The sequence below is a fragment of the Magnolia sinica genome, chromosome 12, assembly GCF_029962835.1.
Source record: "Magnolia sinica isolate HGM2019 chromosome 12, MsV1, whole genome shotgun sequence".
Taxonomy (NCBI): Eukaryota; Viridiplantae; Streptophyta; class Magnoliopsida; order Magnoliales; family Magnoliaceae; genus Magnolia; species Magnolia sinica.
This window is the reverse complement of record NC_080584.1, coordinates 1761640-1781110: the sequence shown is the minus strand read 5'-3', so window position 1 is coordinate 1781110 and position 19471 is coordinate 1761640.

Here is a 19471-nt window from a genome sequence, read left to right as displayed (position 1 = left end):
TTTGTTGTATTCCTTTTCTATTCATGGCTTTGATCTAGTCATATAGATCTTTCCCACGTTTTGACAGTTATCATAATTGCTCTCCATTATTGCTCTTTGAATGCTTCTCACGTTCTGATTCATTTGTTTATCCTCTTGTCAACTGTCATGTAATTATTTGGGCACGATTGCTTCCCCACTGGCTACTTCAGTAGTACACGTCATCACCTGATACGTTCTGCCTCCACTTATCGAGAAATTTCACCCGTATATATCTGCAAATCTCTGAACACACCATGCGTATCCGCACATATCACACGTGACACCTCCTGACCGATCGTGGCAGGGAATGGCGCTAATGGGGATGAACAGGATGCATGACAGGAAACAATAGGGATTGGATGTACACCGTTGAAACATTTGCATTGCTACAAAAGTTTTGGATCAAGTTAATAAATTTTTTTTAAAAAAAAAAAAAGCTTTTAGCTCATCTCAGCAAACATACCTCATGAACGGTGTGGATGGCATGTAAACATCGGGGAGGTTTCAAGAGAAGTCATTTTTCACCCTCTTTTTCATGTCGCGTGGCCTACGTGGGTTTCAGATCCACTCATCATTGGCCCAAGTCGTAACATGATTTGGCAAACCTGATGAATGGAGTAGATTTCTCACAAACCTTGTCACGTCTAGAGCTAGGCACGAGACAACTCAACTCGGCAAACTCGATCTGAACCGAATGGGTGAGTCGATCAAAACTTATTAGACTTTGTCCAATTTGAACTCAAACCGAGTCGATTTTAGGTCACTTAGAGATTCGACTCGACCCGACCCGAAACCCGACTCGATTCGAAACCTGACGTGTGTGTGTGTGTAACCCAAATCGGCAAGTGCATACAGGTTTTGGGTTGTGATTTCAACGTGTGGTTCCTGTTGCACTAAACCTGACTCGACTTGACTCAATACCTATGACTGGGTCGGACTTGGTCTGGATTAGTCTAGGCCGAATTTGGACTCATATTGGGTCAGGGATGCTAGACTTGGTATCGAGTCGGGTCAAGTTCGAGTTAGGTCTATTTCAAAATCGGATCGAGTTAGGTCAACCCTAACTCTGTCCAACTCGACTCGATGCCCAGCTCTAGTCATGGCAACACCTAGCTTCCTTTAGCATCCAACATCCTCTACTATACGCAAGATACAACGCTTGAGTTGTTGTCTCTCGACTTGTTTTTGGTCATGTGTGGTGTTTGCGAACATGCTATGACCAATTATATAACTCGATTCAAACCAGATAATTTGACCCCAATTGCTAGGATATGCGATACTCGAATGCCTATTCAACCACTCATATAAGATTGTTACATGATTATCATGTGATTTGTCTAAGGGTGGGGTTCTTCCTCTGAAGATGGTTGCACTTTGCCTCCCATACAAAATGACTTCTAGTATACTAGTCAATCAGAAATACTAACACTCGCCCATAGGGTGAGACTGCAAGAAGCCATTCTGAATCAAGAATTGTTTGTATTTGAACGGAAATAATTCAACGCGAGAGCATGGACTTGGATTACAGTTAGAGATTACTGTTAAAGTTTATTGTTAGTCCTATGATAAGGAAATATAAATTGATTGGATTGTGTGGCCCGCCCATTTTGGGATCAAGCTCATATTTATGTTTTCCCATCATCCATTAAGGTAGGGCCCACATGGCACCGTCCAGATGGGCAGATCTCTAAAAATGGCTGGACGGTGTAGATCTAACACGTCCATTAAATGAGTCCCCACGAAGGTGGATGACATGGATAAGATGCATACTTCATGGTGAGGTCCATTCGGGTGACCACACGACCAAATCATCACTAAACAAAATGAAAGAGAGGGAAAGAGAGAGAGAGATCGGAATAGCGGAGGGACCTCGCCACTATGGGCCCCTCCTTGATACATATCATACATCAAGATAGGTCCCACCACAAGTGGGCCCTTAAATAATCAAATGCAAGCAAAATTATAAATCTAATCATAGAAAACACCCACCATTGATCATCTTGGACTTCTTCTTCTATCAACGCATCCTAAAGCTCTAAGGGATGCATTTCAATAGTGGAGATGGTCTTTAGATGGTGGGATTGAGTGGTAAGGAGGTGGGCCACACTAGCTTCTCTCTCTCATGGAAATGTTGGACGTGGGTTGCTTGGATAATGAGGGAGAGAGATGAGAGAGAGAGGGTTGTAAGAGAGAGAGAGAGATGGGTGAAGAGAGAGAGAGTTGACTTTGGGGTTGCTTGAGGATGGGGCATGTACTTGAGATGTAAGGTGATGTGGTACTTGATTGATGGGATATGATGTGATTCATTTGAAAGATTATTTTGGGTTTGCAAATACGTGGTGTTTTCCTCGAACTAAACCCGGGCCCACATCTCCTTGCCTGGGTATCGCTTCGGCGTGTGAGAAGTGACGACGGCGCGGTCGCTAGGGTTCAAGTCTCAGATTGAGCCAACTCTGGAATACAGAATACGACTCAGGATTGCGCGCAAACACCGATAACAAATCGCGGGTCGCCGGAATTCGACCAGGAGGACCACGGAAGCCTATGGAACAGTACAATCTAGGATACATGTCTTACAACTCTCCCCTCCTAATAAAAATTTTCACATCGAAATTTAAACTAATACAAAGCTCACCAATGGAGGAAAACCACATTACTATATATATATATATATATATATATATATATATAAAATTAGAACACAACATACCAACAAAATTAAACACCTAAGAGATGGGGATAACGTCCACGAATCTCGGACTTTAACTCCCAAGACGCCTCATTTATGAGCAATCTAGCAAGATGGTGCAGGGGCCAAGTCATACGAATCATCGACGACTCCTACTAATGCCTGAGGATCCTGCTGCTAATGCTGAGGATAGGGACACTCACTCTAACGATACTCTATCCCACCGTATCCAAAGCAAACACCTGAGAACGGTCTGGGTGGCAGGGGCTGCCGAGGGTGCGGGCATTCCCATATGCGGTGCCCCATCTCACCACACCTAAAGCATACACTTGAGGACTGACGCATAGGTGGTGCAAATGCTCGGAAGGACGGACGGTTCCTGTGCTTCTGTGGTCGTCGACATCGCTGCTGTTGGGAGCTACCAGAGGGGGCCTTCCTCTTCCGGTCTCCTCTTTGAAGAATGGTGGTTATTGCTTGCAACATCTGTTGCAGCTGGTTCGTACTCACGGATACGGTCGGTGTTACGCTAAACTCGGACGGGGGAGCTGCTTGGCTTGCTCTCTCAAACGTCATGTCTTACAGTATGGAACAAGAGCCTATTATCTTTGAACACTCTTGAATGCACACACGATAGGGAGCTATATCAGAAAATCTCCAAGTTATTCAAACTCGGGGATCTAACCATTCCAAGTTCTCAACAATCATAGAGTAAAGGGTAGCTATCAGCAGATATGTGACGTTATCCTCAGGTGTTCCCAAGCTACGCTTTCACACCAACTTCTGCCAGGCCCCAAACCCGGAAATCAGGCTCACAAATTTCTTGATTACCGAATCCGGTGCCAACAACCTCCGTAGTACCCCATTCTCGACTCCCAGCGTCCATACGCCAGATTCTGATTCTGGGATCATACAAGGAGGATTTTCCAATGTACATTTGTCTCGTAAGAAGCATAACCACAAGTATACTCAAATCACAGAGGCAACATCATCATCACATGTCAACTAATATAAACATTTGAATATAATGCTGAAAGAGAAATACATCTGTCAAAATCAAAGCTCCAAAAGACCGCTGCACGCTCCATGCTCAACACTGCTGCAACCTAACACCACTTGCATGTATCTATCATGCATAAGCTTATAGAAAGCTTAGAAGGTGGTGTAAGTGTGTGCACAAGATAAGTGTCAAGTATTCAATACAATGTCATAATCATACAATGTCAGAAATATTGGCAAGATCATGAATCATATGATATCAGAGTGAGTGAAAATATGCTGGTAAGTCCATGAATGCTATCAGCCGTACCAAGGCTATGCGATGCAAGGCATGAATGCTAACGGCCATATCAAGGGTATGCGATGTAAAAACAGAATAAACCAATATCATATACTGAGGAAGCAATGTAGATCAGCGATAGTGAGCCAAATATTAGATGTCGATGATGCAATGTAATATGCGGTGCGAATGAAATGACCAAGCTAGAGTGAAGTCGGGATGATAGTACATAGTATCGCAAGCTACGGGGTCTATCACCAAGGACTTCTATTCAAACCAGTCCCATACCTAAATTTGGATAGTCAGACTCAATGTGGTAGACTCCTGATCTCTGGTTAGTCGCGTGCCCAACCAAAATTCTAACCATGCGAAGGTATACAATAATTAGTTGCGCACCATCAGCCCGAGTGGATAGTGAATGAATTAATGAATGAGTATGCAACTCCTACTCAATAAGTCCACATATCAGTACAATTCCTCTTTTGAAAATCACTGAGATCTATTACACTCCAAACCAGATTGCCGCCCCATTATGCGCAACAAGGTGAGTGGAAGAGACCTTACTATCCGCCTGCCAATATTGGGTCCAGTTCGTTAATAGCGGATACATTCTTCGAGCTGGTCAAACTTAGCCTAGCTTTGTCCCCTCCTCTCGGGCAGGTAAGGCCTCACCCCCTTCCAACCGACTACGACACAGTGGTAGACGTGGCCTAACGGTGTACGACCCTCATGCCCTCATGTATCCACTCGGTCTAGACGTTGGAGTAACCTCTGGAACCAAGAGGGTTCTGAGACTTTCACCCAAGGATATCTATATAGAGCTGGGCATCGGACCGAGTCAAATCGGATTGGGTCCAACTCAACTTGGTCCGAGTTTTGAAAGGCTTGGATCGAACTCGGTCCGATCCGGGACCAAGTCTGAGTCATCTGACTCGACCCGATCCTAATCCATGCTAGATTGAACCGAACCGAGTCCGACTTAGTCAGGAAAACTGAGTTGGATTGGATTTAGCTAGGTCCAGATCGGTTTTGATCCCTACATTCATTAACTTCTTGACTGCGACAAATTCACCACTCGGTAGACGGATTACATGAACTTTACCGCATGCTCCATTGCTAATAGTAATTTTCTCGTCCACTCGGCCAGGACCCTAGCTTTCCCACAGAGATTGCCGATCTGTGCGAGGCTATATACGGCACCGGCGAAGGTGGGTCCTATGAGGGACAGATGTTGAACGACGAGGATGGTGCCACGTATAATCTGAACGGAATCAGACGCAGGTTCTTGGTCCTCTCGACCATGAACCAGAAAAAAAAGTTTTCTTATCTTGTTTGGAAACGGTGAAGTTTCACCACCACTTTTAAGAGTATGTATCCACCAATCATGTGATGTTTATGTGGCCAGGACTGTTCATATTGTGGGTCTTATCGTGCTTCTATTACGGCTATGATTAGGATTTGGCAGGTTGTGTTTATGATAGCAACCGTAATGTTAGCAAGCCATGCGATTTGGATTGTTGGATTTCCTACACATGTATTGCATGTGAATGGTGGATGAGGGATTATAGTTTTGAAAATGGTGGTGAACTATCATATATGTTACTCTATGATTATTACTTAACTCTTTTTTTTTTGCCTTGCCATGTGTGTGGTAGAAATAGGTGTACAAAGAGATGAATGAAGGAATAAATCAGTGATTAGTAGCTTCTTTTGTAGCCTTTTTGAGAATTAAAGAGAGGAGTGGGGTTTCTGCTTTTCATAATGTCGTAAGAAAATATCTATAAGTGAGCTGGCAACTTCAACCACCCTGGTTGACGTATGAGTGATGAGATACGTCACTGCTTATTTTGTCTTGTTTTTAGTGCCGTAAGTAAATACGCTGCTTATTTACCACACACCACCGATCTTTGTTTTTTCCCTTCATCTGGGTCCGTATGACCTAATCAACAAATCAAATGTCAAATAAACAGTACAGTGGGCCTTAGGAGGATTTTAATGGTGGATATCCAATCACTATTGTTTTCCTGTTTTGTAACTCTAAGAGGATAAAAGAATACTAACTTTTGATGGCTCAAATGAAGCTTCCGCCTGGAAGACCGATACATCACAAAGAATCCGGCACCAACGACCATGATCCCAATCGCAAAAGTAATCGAAATCAGCAAACATATAAGTGCAGTGGGCCATGCCAATAGTCCTTTTGGCTTATCATCTGCGCATGAATTGGGTAATCCAAGTCCACAGAGATTAGGATTTTCTTGGAGAAACGAAGCTATAAGACCAGAGAATAGAGATTAAAGAAGACGGAACTCTACCGGAGAGCTGGTTGAAGGAAACATTGAACAGGGCAAGCTTTAAGTTCTGAAGCCCAGGTAGGATTTCGCCATTGAGATTATTATCAGAGAGATCGATGTATGTTAGAACAGGTAACTCACCAAGAGAAGCTGGGATTTTTCCTATAATCGGATTTTAACTGTCTACATGAATTGGGTAATCAAAGCATTCAATTTTAGTAAAAATACATCCGGTTCCGTTCTAATTTGATCGGATCAGTTCCAAACAGATCGGTCCGGTCGGATTTGCTATTGACCCGAACTCGATTCGATTAATAGTCGGATTTGCCTGATCCTACTCGAACCTGCCCGATCCAGGCCGTCGGTTTTGTTCGAATCGGGTAAAATTGGGTAGGATCGGGTCCATTATGCTCAACTCTATATCTATAGCACCACATGTAGAATAGATTTTCGTTGTCCCATCTGATCATCCACGATATGCCTGCGGAGGCTACGACCCTGATGTCGCTAAGGCGTACGGTATTCATAATCACACAATGCAAGATGCATGAGTCATACAGTCCAATCATCCATCAATCCTACGCATATCGTACGCTCATGTGGGGCAACTCCGCCTATTAGGGAGTCCCATGAACAACCTGCCTTATGGCATATGCAATGACCAACCATATCTCATAATAAAGATGCAGATGATGCGTATGGGCATGTATCATGATGCTATATTGTCACATACTCATAATCGGCCTCGAAAATTAGAATCGGCCTCGACAATCAGAATCGGCCTCGATACTTGGAATCGGCCTCGACAATCAGAATCGGTCTCAATACTCGGAATCGGCCTCAACAATCAGAATCGGCCTCGATAATTGGAATTAGCTTCGATAATCAGAATCGGTCTCGATACTCGGAATCGGCCTTGACAATCGGAATTGACCTCGACAATCAAAATCGGCCTCGATACTCGGAATCAGCCTTGATAATCGAAATCGGCCTCGATAATCAGCCTATCAAAGACTAAGAGAAGGTCATAATGTGGACATTTAACCATCATTACCCATCAATGTGAACATTTAACCAACATTACTCCCAAGGAGTGGTCCACATGAGCCAAACATATAGTAGGCCCATAGTCTCATATAAGGGCCTAATACACATCACAATGGGCCGCATCCATAGGCCGAAAATACATCATAATGGGCCTCGGCACATGGGCCATAAATACATCACATCAGGCCTTGCCTATGGGCTTTGAATACATTACAACGGGCCTGCCCATGGGCCTCGAATACATCACAATAGGCCATAACACATGTGCTTTAAATACATCACAATAGGCCACAACTCATGGGCTTCAAATACATAATAGGCGGGCCCTACACGTGGGCTTAATACATGCCACGATGGGCTGCTCACACGGGCTTAATATGTATCATGATGAGCCGAATCACATGGGCCTAGCACTCATCACTATGGGCTACATCACATGGGCCTAACACTCACCACTATGGGTCGCTCACATGGGCCTAACACACATCACTATGAGTCGCATCAAATGGGCCTAAAACATAAAACAATGGGCCACTCACGTGGGCCTAACACACATCACTATGGGTCGCATTACATGGGCCTAATACACATCACTACGGGCCTCTCACATGGGCCTAATATACATCACGATGGGCCTCACTAAATGGGCACATATACATCGTATTGGGCCTCGCCCATGGGCCTCAAATACATCACAATGGGCCACATCCCATGGGCTCCAAATACACATCAGTGGGCCTCACTTAAGGGCCACATATACATCACTATGGGCCTCATTACATGAGTCGCATATACATCACGACGGGCCTCCTCACATCGACTAACACATCATAGTGGGCCTCTCATACATCAAGTGGGCCGCATCAATGGGCCACACCAATAGGCCTTGGGTTACACCAAAAAATCATTTCAATAGTTGTAGGTGTAACCTGTGTATTACTGTACACTATCATTCTATATGGCACATGACTCACTAATGATGATCAGCACTGTCCAAACATTGTCTATGTAAATCAGCACCGTCTAAACATAGTCCATGTAAATCAGCACTACCCAAACATAGTCCATGTAAACCAGCACTGTCCAAACATTGTCTAGCACCGTCCAACTATTCTGGACGATATAGATTAAGCAGATACTTCACGGTGGTGTCCCATCGTCCAAATGATGGACGGCTGGATAAAACAGATACATCACGTGGGCTCCACATGCCGGACAACATGTATGTACAACACATACATCAAGGTGGGGCCCAGCAGATGGAAGGTGTGGACATACAATACATACATTAACGGTGGGTTACCACTGTACACGTGGCCTACCAGATTTGAACCTGCCTTGTATTAGGCTCATACCTTAAAATAATATATCTAAATTGGATGGACATTGTGGATACAACACATGCCCCACACGTGGGGCCCACAAAACAATACTGACGTCAGCAAGCAGCAGCAGCTGCTGCTGGGACTCAACACAGATGGACGGTATGGCTGTAACACATACCTCATGGCCCGCCCCACTATCCACGTGGATGGTGGGGATATACAATACATCATTAAGGTGGGCCCCACCCTCACACGTGCATCATGTGTGAGGTGGGTCCTGCATCCTGCAAATAGATGGACAACATGTATATATAATACATCACGGTGGGCCTTACACCACACCGTCCAGATGGACGGTGTAAAAGTAGAATGCATACATCAAGGTGGGCCCACCTCCACACGTGTCACATGTGTGGAGTGGGTCCCACGGTCCAAAGACGGTGAGGATGAAATACATGAGGTGGGTCCCACGTGATGGGCCACTGTCCCCAATAACATAATAATATTATATTACATATTATAATAATATTATATAATTATTTTATTTTTTTTGTATATATATATATATATATATATATATATATATATAGTACACCCCACTGTCAGTTCACACTTCATTGCTGGCCACGTCCAGTGTCCAAGGACACTGGACGGACAATGTGGATATGTGTGCATCAAGGTGGGTCCCACCGTCCTGCTGTGTGGATGGTGAGGATGTACCACATCATCACGGTGGGTCCACGTCAGTGTGGCCCACCCGTTTTGGGATCAAGCTCATATTTATGTTTTCCCATCATCCATCAAGGTAGGGCCCACATGGCACCGTCCAGATGGACGGATCTCTCAAAATGGTTGGACGGTGTAGATCCAACACGTCCATCAAGTGGGTCCCATGAAGGTGGACAACATGGATAAGATGCATACTTCATGGTGGGGTCCATCCAGGTGGGCCACACGACCAAATCATCACCAAACAAAATGAAAGAGAGGGAGAGAGAGAGAGAGAGAGAAATCACAATAGCGGAGGGAGCTCGCCACTATAGGCCCCTCCTTGATACAAATCATACATCAAGATGGGTCCCACCACAAGTGGGCCCTTAAATAATCAAATTCAAGCAAAAATATAAATCTAATCATAGAAAACACCCACCTTTGATCCTCTTGGACTTTTTCTTCCATCAACGCATCCTAGAGCTCCAAGAGATGCATTTCAACGGTGGAGATGGTCTTTGGATGGTGGGATTGAGTGGTAGGGAAGTGGGCCACACTAGGTTCTCCTCTCTCCCATGAAAATGTTGGACATGAGTTACTTGGAGAATGAGGGAGAGAGATGAGAGAGAGAGGGTTGTAAGAGAGAGAGAGATGGGTGAGTGATGGGGAGTGATGGGTGGAGAGAGAGAGTTGACTTTGGGGTTGCTTGGGGATGGGGCATGTACTTGTTATGTGAGGTGATGTGGTATTTGATTAATGTGATGTGATATGATTGATTTGAAAGATTATCCTGGGTTTGCAAATGCGCGGCGTTTTTCTCGAACTGAATGCTGGCCCACATCTCCTGGCCTGGGTATTGCCTCGGCGCGGCATCAGAACCGCGACGACGACGCAGTCGCTAGGGTACAAGTCTTGCGTTGAGCCAACTCTGAAATAAGGAATATGACTCAGGGTCGCGCACAAACGCCGATAATAGATGACAGGTCGCCGGAATTCGATCAGGAGGACCGCATAAGCCTACAGAACAGTACGATCTAGGATATGAGTCTTACAAATTTTCAGCATGAATTTATTTCGTAATAAGCATAACCATAAGCATAACCCACGAACAATAACCAAGACAACATCACAAAATCCACTATGATAAAAAACTTTAAGGTACAATGCGTATAAAGGAAAATACAATAATAATAATAGTGGAAACTCCTGAAGTTCAACTACACACTCATGCTCCTACTAAGCTACGGCTGTGTCCTGGCATCACTTGTACGCATCAATCGTGCATAAGCTTATAGGGTGGTGAAAGTGTATGCACAAGGTAGCAATGCAAGTATGCAATATCAGAGTAATGCGAAAATGCCGGTAAGTCCATAAATACTATCAGTTGTACCAAGGCTATGCGATGCAAGGCATGAATGTTATCGACCATATCAAGGTCATGCGATGTAAGGCGTGAATGATGTCGGCTATATCAAGGCCATGCGATGCGAGATGCAACTTAAGCATACCAATCCTCATCCGAATCGACATATCAATACAGCTCATTACTAGAGCATCAAATATCAGTACAAATCTAACTCCGTACAATCACTAGGGTCTAGTACACTTTACGCAAGCTTACTGCCCCTATTCGAGCTCACAACTGGGTAAGTGAAAGAGACCTCACTATTCGCCTGCCAATATCGGGCTCAGATCGTCGATAGTGGACCCATTCCTTGAGCTGGTCAAACTCAACCTAGATATTGCCCCCTCACTCAGGCAGGTAAGGTCACACCCCTTTCCAACTGACTACGATACAGTGAGAGACGCGGCTTACTGGTATACGACCCTCATGCGCTCATGTATCCACTCAGTCTCGACGCTGGAGTCATCATTTGATACCACCGGGTTTAGAGATTTTCACCTAGGGACATCTATGGCGTCCCAATGCTAGTAACAGGATTTTCGATATCAAATCCTACAATCCACAATATGCCTGTGAAGGCTATGATCTTGATGTCACCAGGGCGTACAAAAATCATATTATACAAATGCGAGATGCATGAATCATACTATCCAGTCATGCATCAATCATGCGCGTACCGCGCATTCATGTGGACAACTCCTCCTATTAGGGAGTCCCATAATAATCCGCCCAATGGCATGTGCGATGATCAATCACTCCTATCAAGCATACATATGATACGTATGGCCATGGATCGTGAAGCTATACTGAGCATGTTATATGATGATGATGTACTCTCCTCATATTAAGGATGGGCCTAGACGGCCTACTCATGTCAAGAATAGGCCTAACGATCATGGGGGCCTAACTATTTGGGTTAGCCCACTAAGAAGAGGTGAGAATGGGCCCTAGGGAGAGTTACAATGTGGACATTTAACCATCATTGCTCTTACAATGTGACATCAAACCATCATTGCTCCCAAGGCATGACTCATCATAAACACCATTACATATATCATGGTGGAATCACACATCACATCGGTCCTCATATACATCGCTTCGAGCCTCACTCATGGACCTCACATGCATCACATTGGGCCTCATATAAGGGCCTCCTATACATCGCATTGGGCCACATCCCATAGTCCTCAAATATATCACAATGGGCCATGTCCCATGGGCCACGAATATATCACAATGGGCCACATCATGGGCCTCTCATGCATCACATTGGGCCTCACTCATGGGCCTCATATATATCACATTGGGCATCACTATCTGGGCCTCACATACATCACATCGGGTTGCATCACATGGGCCTCATATACATCAAGTGGGCCGCATCACATGGGCCACACCATAAATAGCAGCGGAGATAACGATCGAAATATCACATGGACCATACCACAAATAGCAGTGGAGATACTGATTTTCACTGTTTTTAAATTCACGAGGCCCACCATAACGTTTATTTTTCATCCAATCTGCTCATAAGGTCACGAAGACCTGAATTAAGAGGAAAACAAATTTCAAATTGTTTTAGAGCTTCTATGACCCCAAACGGTTTCAATGGTGGACGTTCAATCCTCCACTAATTTTTGCAGTGTGGTCCACCTGATAGGCTAATCTACGGCGTGGATGGACGGTGTGGATGTAACACACCTCATAATCAGACCCACCGAACTCGCCGATGTCCATACTGATGGACAGTTTAGATATAACACATATCTCATGATTGGACCCTCAAAATTGCGGACATCCAAACAGATGGGTGGAAAACGCATGCCTCATGATTAGGCCCACAAGCTTGATGATGTAAATACATCGACCATATAGCTGGTGTGAGGATTGCTGGCCCACCATCCAGATGATGGACGGTTGGGATATATCGCATACCTCATGTGTGGGGTCCACCGTTAAATGGATGGTGTTGATGAAACAGATGGACGGCATGGTATGAAATACATACATCATGCGGGACCCACAGATCTTGCTGATGTCATGTACAGTAGCAATATAGATGGTGTGAGGTACTCCAACCAATCAGCTCCCACCGTCCATGGATTAGACGATGTGGATACAACACATCCATCGTGGTGGGTCCCACCATCCAAGGTCTGGACGGTGAGGATAAGACTCATACATCACGGAGGAGTCCACACGTCCACGTGGACGGTGGATGAAATACGTACATCATGGCTGGCCCCACAGCACCGTCCATAAATGGACGGTGTGAGCATAAAATACATACATCAAGGTAGGGGCCCACATGGCACCGTCCAGATGGACAGTGCTAATATAATACATGCATCAAGGTGCGCCACATGGGTGGGCCACCAAATCCGAATCAAGTTAATATTTTGTGTTTTCCCCTTCATTCGGGCCTGTGTGACCGACTAGTCACGTAGGCCCCAAACCAGGCAGCAAGGTGGCCCACTTGGTGGACGGCATGTATAAAATATGTACATCAGGGTGGCCATTCAAACAGAGAGAGAGAGACGCGTGTGATGGGAGGGACCCTGGCACTATGGGCCCCTCTTTGCTTACAACACATACATGAAAATCGGTCTCATCACAAGTGAGCTTTACATCAAAATTAAGATCTAATGCTACGAATACTCACCGATTTCACTCCTTCTTGGCTTCTTGGAATGCTAAGCTCCTAAGCTTTCTCTTTGATGGAGGTTGATGAAGTATGGATGGCTATTATAGGAGATTGGGTGGTAGGGAGTGGGCCACACTAGGCTTCTTTCTCTCCTTGGAAGGCTTAGATGGTTGCTCTCGTGGTTACTTGGGAGTGAAGAGAGAAATGAGAGAGAGAGAGAGAGGTGATGGGATGAAAAGGGATGGGTGAGTGATGTGTGAGTGATGGGTAGAGTGGTGTTGTGTAAGAGATGGGATGAGTGGAGAGAGAGAGAGAAAGTTGACTTTGGGAATGGGAGAGTGATGGGTAGGGTATGGGTTGGTACTTGACTTGTGATGAGATGTGTACTTGATTGATTGATGGATTGATGTGATGAATGGTAGAGATTCTCTCAGAATTCGTAACGCACGGTGTTTCTTTGGAATATAAGCGGGCCTACAACTCCTGACATGGGTATCGCATTGGCGCGCGAGACGCGGCATTAGAACCGCGGCGACGGCGTGGTCGCTAGAGTACAAGTTTCGAGTCGAGTCGATTCGGGTTGACAGGGTACTACTCAAGGTCGCGTGCAAATGCTATCTACGCATCACGGGTCATCAAAATTTGACTGAGAGGACCGCGGGAGTCTAAGGAATGGTATGGACTAGGATACGGGCCTTACAATTACCTCTATTGTAACGCCTTTGAGGCAACCACCAAAGGTTTTTACAACAGTGGAGGGCTTTTATACCTTCTTCAAATGTAGTTTTTTAAATACTTCATAACTTCATTTATAAATTCTATCCCGCTTCCAGATTATCTTACTTCTTTCACCCGTTGTGGGGGATATTCTAGGAAAAAAGTACTCCAAATATTTTTGCAGATCTTTTGCATGTTATTTCTTTTATGTGTAATGAAACATGTCATTCCCTTATCAGTTATTCCATAAATGGCCGGAACTTGTGTCAACAATCGGCTGAGGCACAATTTGCTAAGGCATAATAGGTTCTCCTTCAGCAAAAATAGTCATCATCCGATTCAATCTCTCAGTCTGACTGGTCATCCACTTTGTAATATGTTAAATCCTCATTTGCATATCGTGTAGCCTGATCAACATTACCTCAAGAGGATCTGTCTGAGATAACGATGCCATGTCATGGTTCTAAGGATTGGACACCGGATTCGACAACACCTTAGGCATTGGTTGCACCTGCATTTTCTCTTTTTATGCATGAGGTTCAGTAGTGCTAGAAGCGTTATGACCTCTTCGACTCATATTGCACTGGTGCACAATAGATATTTATGACAGTCTAGTAATTTCATATATCACCAGGTATGCAAAATTGTTGATTTTCAACTTGTTTTTTTGTCACGTGTGGTGTTTGCAAGCGTGTTAGAATTGATTATGCAACTCGATTTAAACCAAACAACTTTGACCCCAGGCATCGAGAGAGGCAGATACATCAAATGCGACCATATATGATCGAAACCTGAAAAGATCAATTGCCTATTCAGTCACTCACATAAAGATTGTTATGAGATGATCATGCGATTTGTCATAGAGTGGGCTTCTTCCTCTGAAGATGGGTTACACTTTGCCTTTAGTACGAAGGACTTTCGGTATACCATGCAATTAGAAACATTCACACATAAAATGTATACTCACACTTGGCCATATAACGAGACTGCAAGGAGCCTTTTTGAATAAAGAATTATTTGTATTAGAACGGAGATAGTCTAGTGTGAGAGAGCAGACTTATAATACAGCTAAAGATTATTGTTAAAGATTATCACTACTCTTATGATGGAGCTAAAGCTATGATAAGGAAAGATAATTGATTGGTTTGTTTGGTTGGGAAGAGACAATTTGTTATGTTAATTTTCTCTTCTATCTATAAGCTTCCTTGCTTCACATATACATTGCATTCGTTTATGTTCTTTATTCCAATTGTTATGACAACCGAATCATTGTCACGTCGGTCTTCCATATATTTCTGACTCTTTATATTCTTTTAACTGTTCATCTTCTTTCAACCGCTATCCCCTGAACTTCTCATCCATGTCCTGTCATCAGATGACGTGTACTATCTAACTCAGCACTAACTATGCTTTCGTAAAAAGTGCTCTAAATATCTTTGAATATCTTTCTACATGCTATATCCTTTTTGTGTAACAACACATGTCATTCCCCAATTGGCTATTTCAACAATGACCATAAATAGGGTACAAACACGAGTTATAAGGTCCCACCGTCATATATGTGACATCCGTTTTGTTCATCCGTTAAGAAATTACTTTCTAGCACTTTTACGCAATAATCATGTTAATTGAAAGAACTAAAGTGAGCCTCAACACAGTAAACGGTAGGGATAGGAATCCTCATCGTATAAATCTTTATGGGGCCCATCAATCCTTTTTGTATGCCATCCAACCCGTTCATCAAGTCATAACCTACAAAATGAACATAAATCTAAAAAATAATTCTCATCCAAATTTTAGGTCGAGTACACTAGTTGAATTAATGATTTTAAATGTGATATGGTCACGTTTGAGTTTTTTATTATGTTGAGTTTTATTATTTACGATTAAATTTAGATGTCTAAATTGATGAATGGATTATATTTTACATAAGCACCACCATTAGTGATGAAAGGCTCAAGCATTGTATGCGTTTATAACAATTTATGTTATAAAGGAATACAATTATAGCTAGATTTAGGGTTTGGGTGAAGCTATTTAGCTAAGGTTATGTTTAAATGATAGGGGCATCCCTCGAGGATTTCACAAGCTTCATCAGCCATTGGAGCAATCTAACCGTCATCGCTGTTATCAGAGAGAGAGAGAGTCTAATAATTCAAATTAACCTTATAGGCTTTCAAACATATACATCCAAGCCTAGCCTGATTTTTGTAACATGCTTAATTTTTAGGAAAAAGCCTGACCATTGAGCATGATAATTTAGCCCAAGCCTAGCCCAATAAAGGGCCAACTTAGCCCATTGTCACCCATATTTGGAATGATGTAATATTTGGTTTATAAACGAGCAGTTGCGCTAGTATTCTTGAAGGAGTTATGTAACATCTCAAATTTTTACTTTTTTGGATTTCCAAAAACTTTTGAAAATTTTCACTATAATTAACTTATGTTGTCACTTAGTGACCCTTAACGTTGATGTGAGCTTATACGTGGGTAGTACCAGTAAAGACCCTACAACTCTGATTAATCAATCGTGGGAAGACAACGAGTCTACCTGATCACTTAAATATCGAGTCTAGCCTCGTGATTTGTTTATTTATGGCCCAAATCCAGCTGACTTATCATTGGTTAATAAAGATAACCACAACTAAATAAAGACCTATGAAAACTAAGATAATTAGAGGTCGGATTTTACTGAACATACCAAAATGACTCGGTTTCTTAATTAGCTTAAGAACCAATAGTTTATAGTGATTAGGATCGAATTGTCATTTCTGCTAATTACAAATTGGCCACATTATGGACTTAGCTAATCTAAATATTAATCATTGGGCAAAAGAAATCTCGTTATCCAATTCATTACATAAATATCCTGATTTTCTGAATAAGCTTTATTTCGTTTGATAGTGGACGACTAAAATCGATACTATAGAAAAATGTTCGTCTTAGCGGGCTCGATGTCTATTATGGGACGTTGAGCTGAGATCGCGTACCAAATTGCTCAACTTGGCTCGCAAGGCTAATGCATGAGATGTGTGAATGTTTTCGAAATTAATCAAGAACTTAAGTTATTTGTGTATATCCGATCTTGCCAGAGTTATGTCTTTCTCACTATTAGATCGTAACCAAATTTAGGGTACCAACCTAAGTTAACACCCTGCATATATTGTATAGCGGCCGCACCTATTGACCATCAATGACCGCTGAATTGACTTTTGATTATACATGTCGATCGGTGCATCCAAATGGCGGGCCAATCGTATTCATTTGTCAATTATCATTAGGGTCAACTATCCTACATTGTATATCGACCCCTACACCTTATAGTGGGCCCCAAAGGTTAGAAACACACTATTCACAGGACTGGTATAATAAAAACTTAGTCCTTAAGGCAATTCGTACCACGTTTGACACTATATAAGGCTCTCGTTTAGGCACCTACTCTCCCCATACGAATTTATGTACTAAGATTGGGAGAGAAATAAGAGGAAAATATAAAAGAACGAGGAGAGAAAGATAGTGTAGGTGAGTGTTGTGCACCATTTGCCCTTCTTCCCTTCAACTAAAGCCTCAAACACTCTTAAATTTTTTGTCAGATTCTTTACATTGGCGATCGGATGTAAGATTTGGACCTCATTTCCCAATTTAGGCGTTCCTACATTCAATTTCATGAAAATCACAATAATCTTAATGTTTCTATAAGAATTAATGGTTTTCCCTAAAACCCTAAATCTAGTGTAATTATATCGCATAATCCTCTCTTAAAGTGCATACCATTATTCTAGTTTTTATTTTATTAAACCTTGATAGTATTAAATAATAATTTTTTGTTGATTATAAGATGTCATATACTATTTGTATTTGAATTACTTTATTTTTGTAATCCTGATGTTACTTATTGATGATAGTTAACCTGTTTGATGAGATGCTTCAAGAAGATAAAGCTGCTACTGTGAGAAGTCTTGTATGTAAATTCATAAGTGATGTTGATATACAATGGATTGTATTGACATACATTGAGTTGCATTGATTTATACATATGTTCGGTTGATGCACCCTATTGTGATATTAAGTTGTTTCATGATTATGTTTATGTATTCGATAAACTGATTTGTAGTCGTGTGGATCGAGCCATGCAAAATGTTAAGTAAATAGATGACCCTCTTTTACTTGGCTATCCCAGACTTATATAGTTGATCGAGGTTGAACGCGGACGAGCGACAGTAGTTAAAACTGCACAAGATGATTTGCGCCTAATGTCGGTTTGGTCTGGGGTCCTCCGTTGTCTATCGGATAAGTCCAATGCACGACCCGATCATTCCTATGTTTGATAGTTGTATAACATTCAAATGAATGTAAGATATTACTATTAGTATTGAATTAAGTCCATCCATAACCGTTCGTGCATTACGATCCTACACAGACTCATGAACTAGGCATAGTGGCATGAGACACTGTGTTCGAGCCATTGGCCTATGCTGAGGTGACGTGCTTGTCATATAGTCAAATAATTGAGTGGCAAGCCCGCCGTGTTGGTAAAACATTGGGTGACGAGCCTCCCCATAGTGACAACCGAGCAATCTCATGATTTCACCATGTTGTTAATAGTTTTGGTGATGTGTCTTCTACACATTTGGAATTTGTGTGATGATCTTTGCCCTAGTTCTGATTGTCCTTGGGCAACAAGCCCTAACATTAACTCGATTAAGTTGTATGAACTATTGGGTGATGAATACAAATTTATATTAAGAGATACTTGTAACGCACCAAAAATCGACACCCGAGTATAGAGACCCCAGTCTAGAGTTCCCAAGTGTAAACTAAATTTTAATACACGTGTGACCACATTCAAATTTACATTCATTCTATATATGAACAATTAGAATAACGTAATTCAAATTAGTTGATTTAAAGCGAGGTAGAGCCGTAGAGATAAAAAAATTGATAAATATAGGGCTAAGAGTCAAAATACAATTCCAAAGTTGGTGATTGCCCAAAATGGAGATTTCTCAAAAACATCACAATGGGCCACCTAGCTTCTAAGAAGAGAAACTTCCCTTGACATTGTTGCAGGCAATCCCTCTTCTTTTATCTTAGCCGTCTGCCACTTTGTATGCTGGCCCCAATCGGTAGTGGAGCCATCATATCAACGGTCGAAATCAAACCAGGGGACAACTTGTACTTAATGGCCCATTCATCCTCCAAAACTCTCCCATATTGAAAGATCCCAACCATTGGATGTATGGCCCACAAATGGATGGCTGAGAATAAACACAGCTGTTGTGAAAACACATATTAGATTTGCTAGGATTTTCCAGCACGGAAGATTTTGAAACAGGGCCATC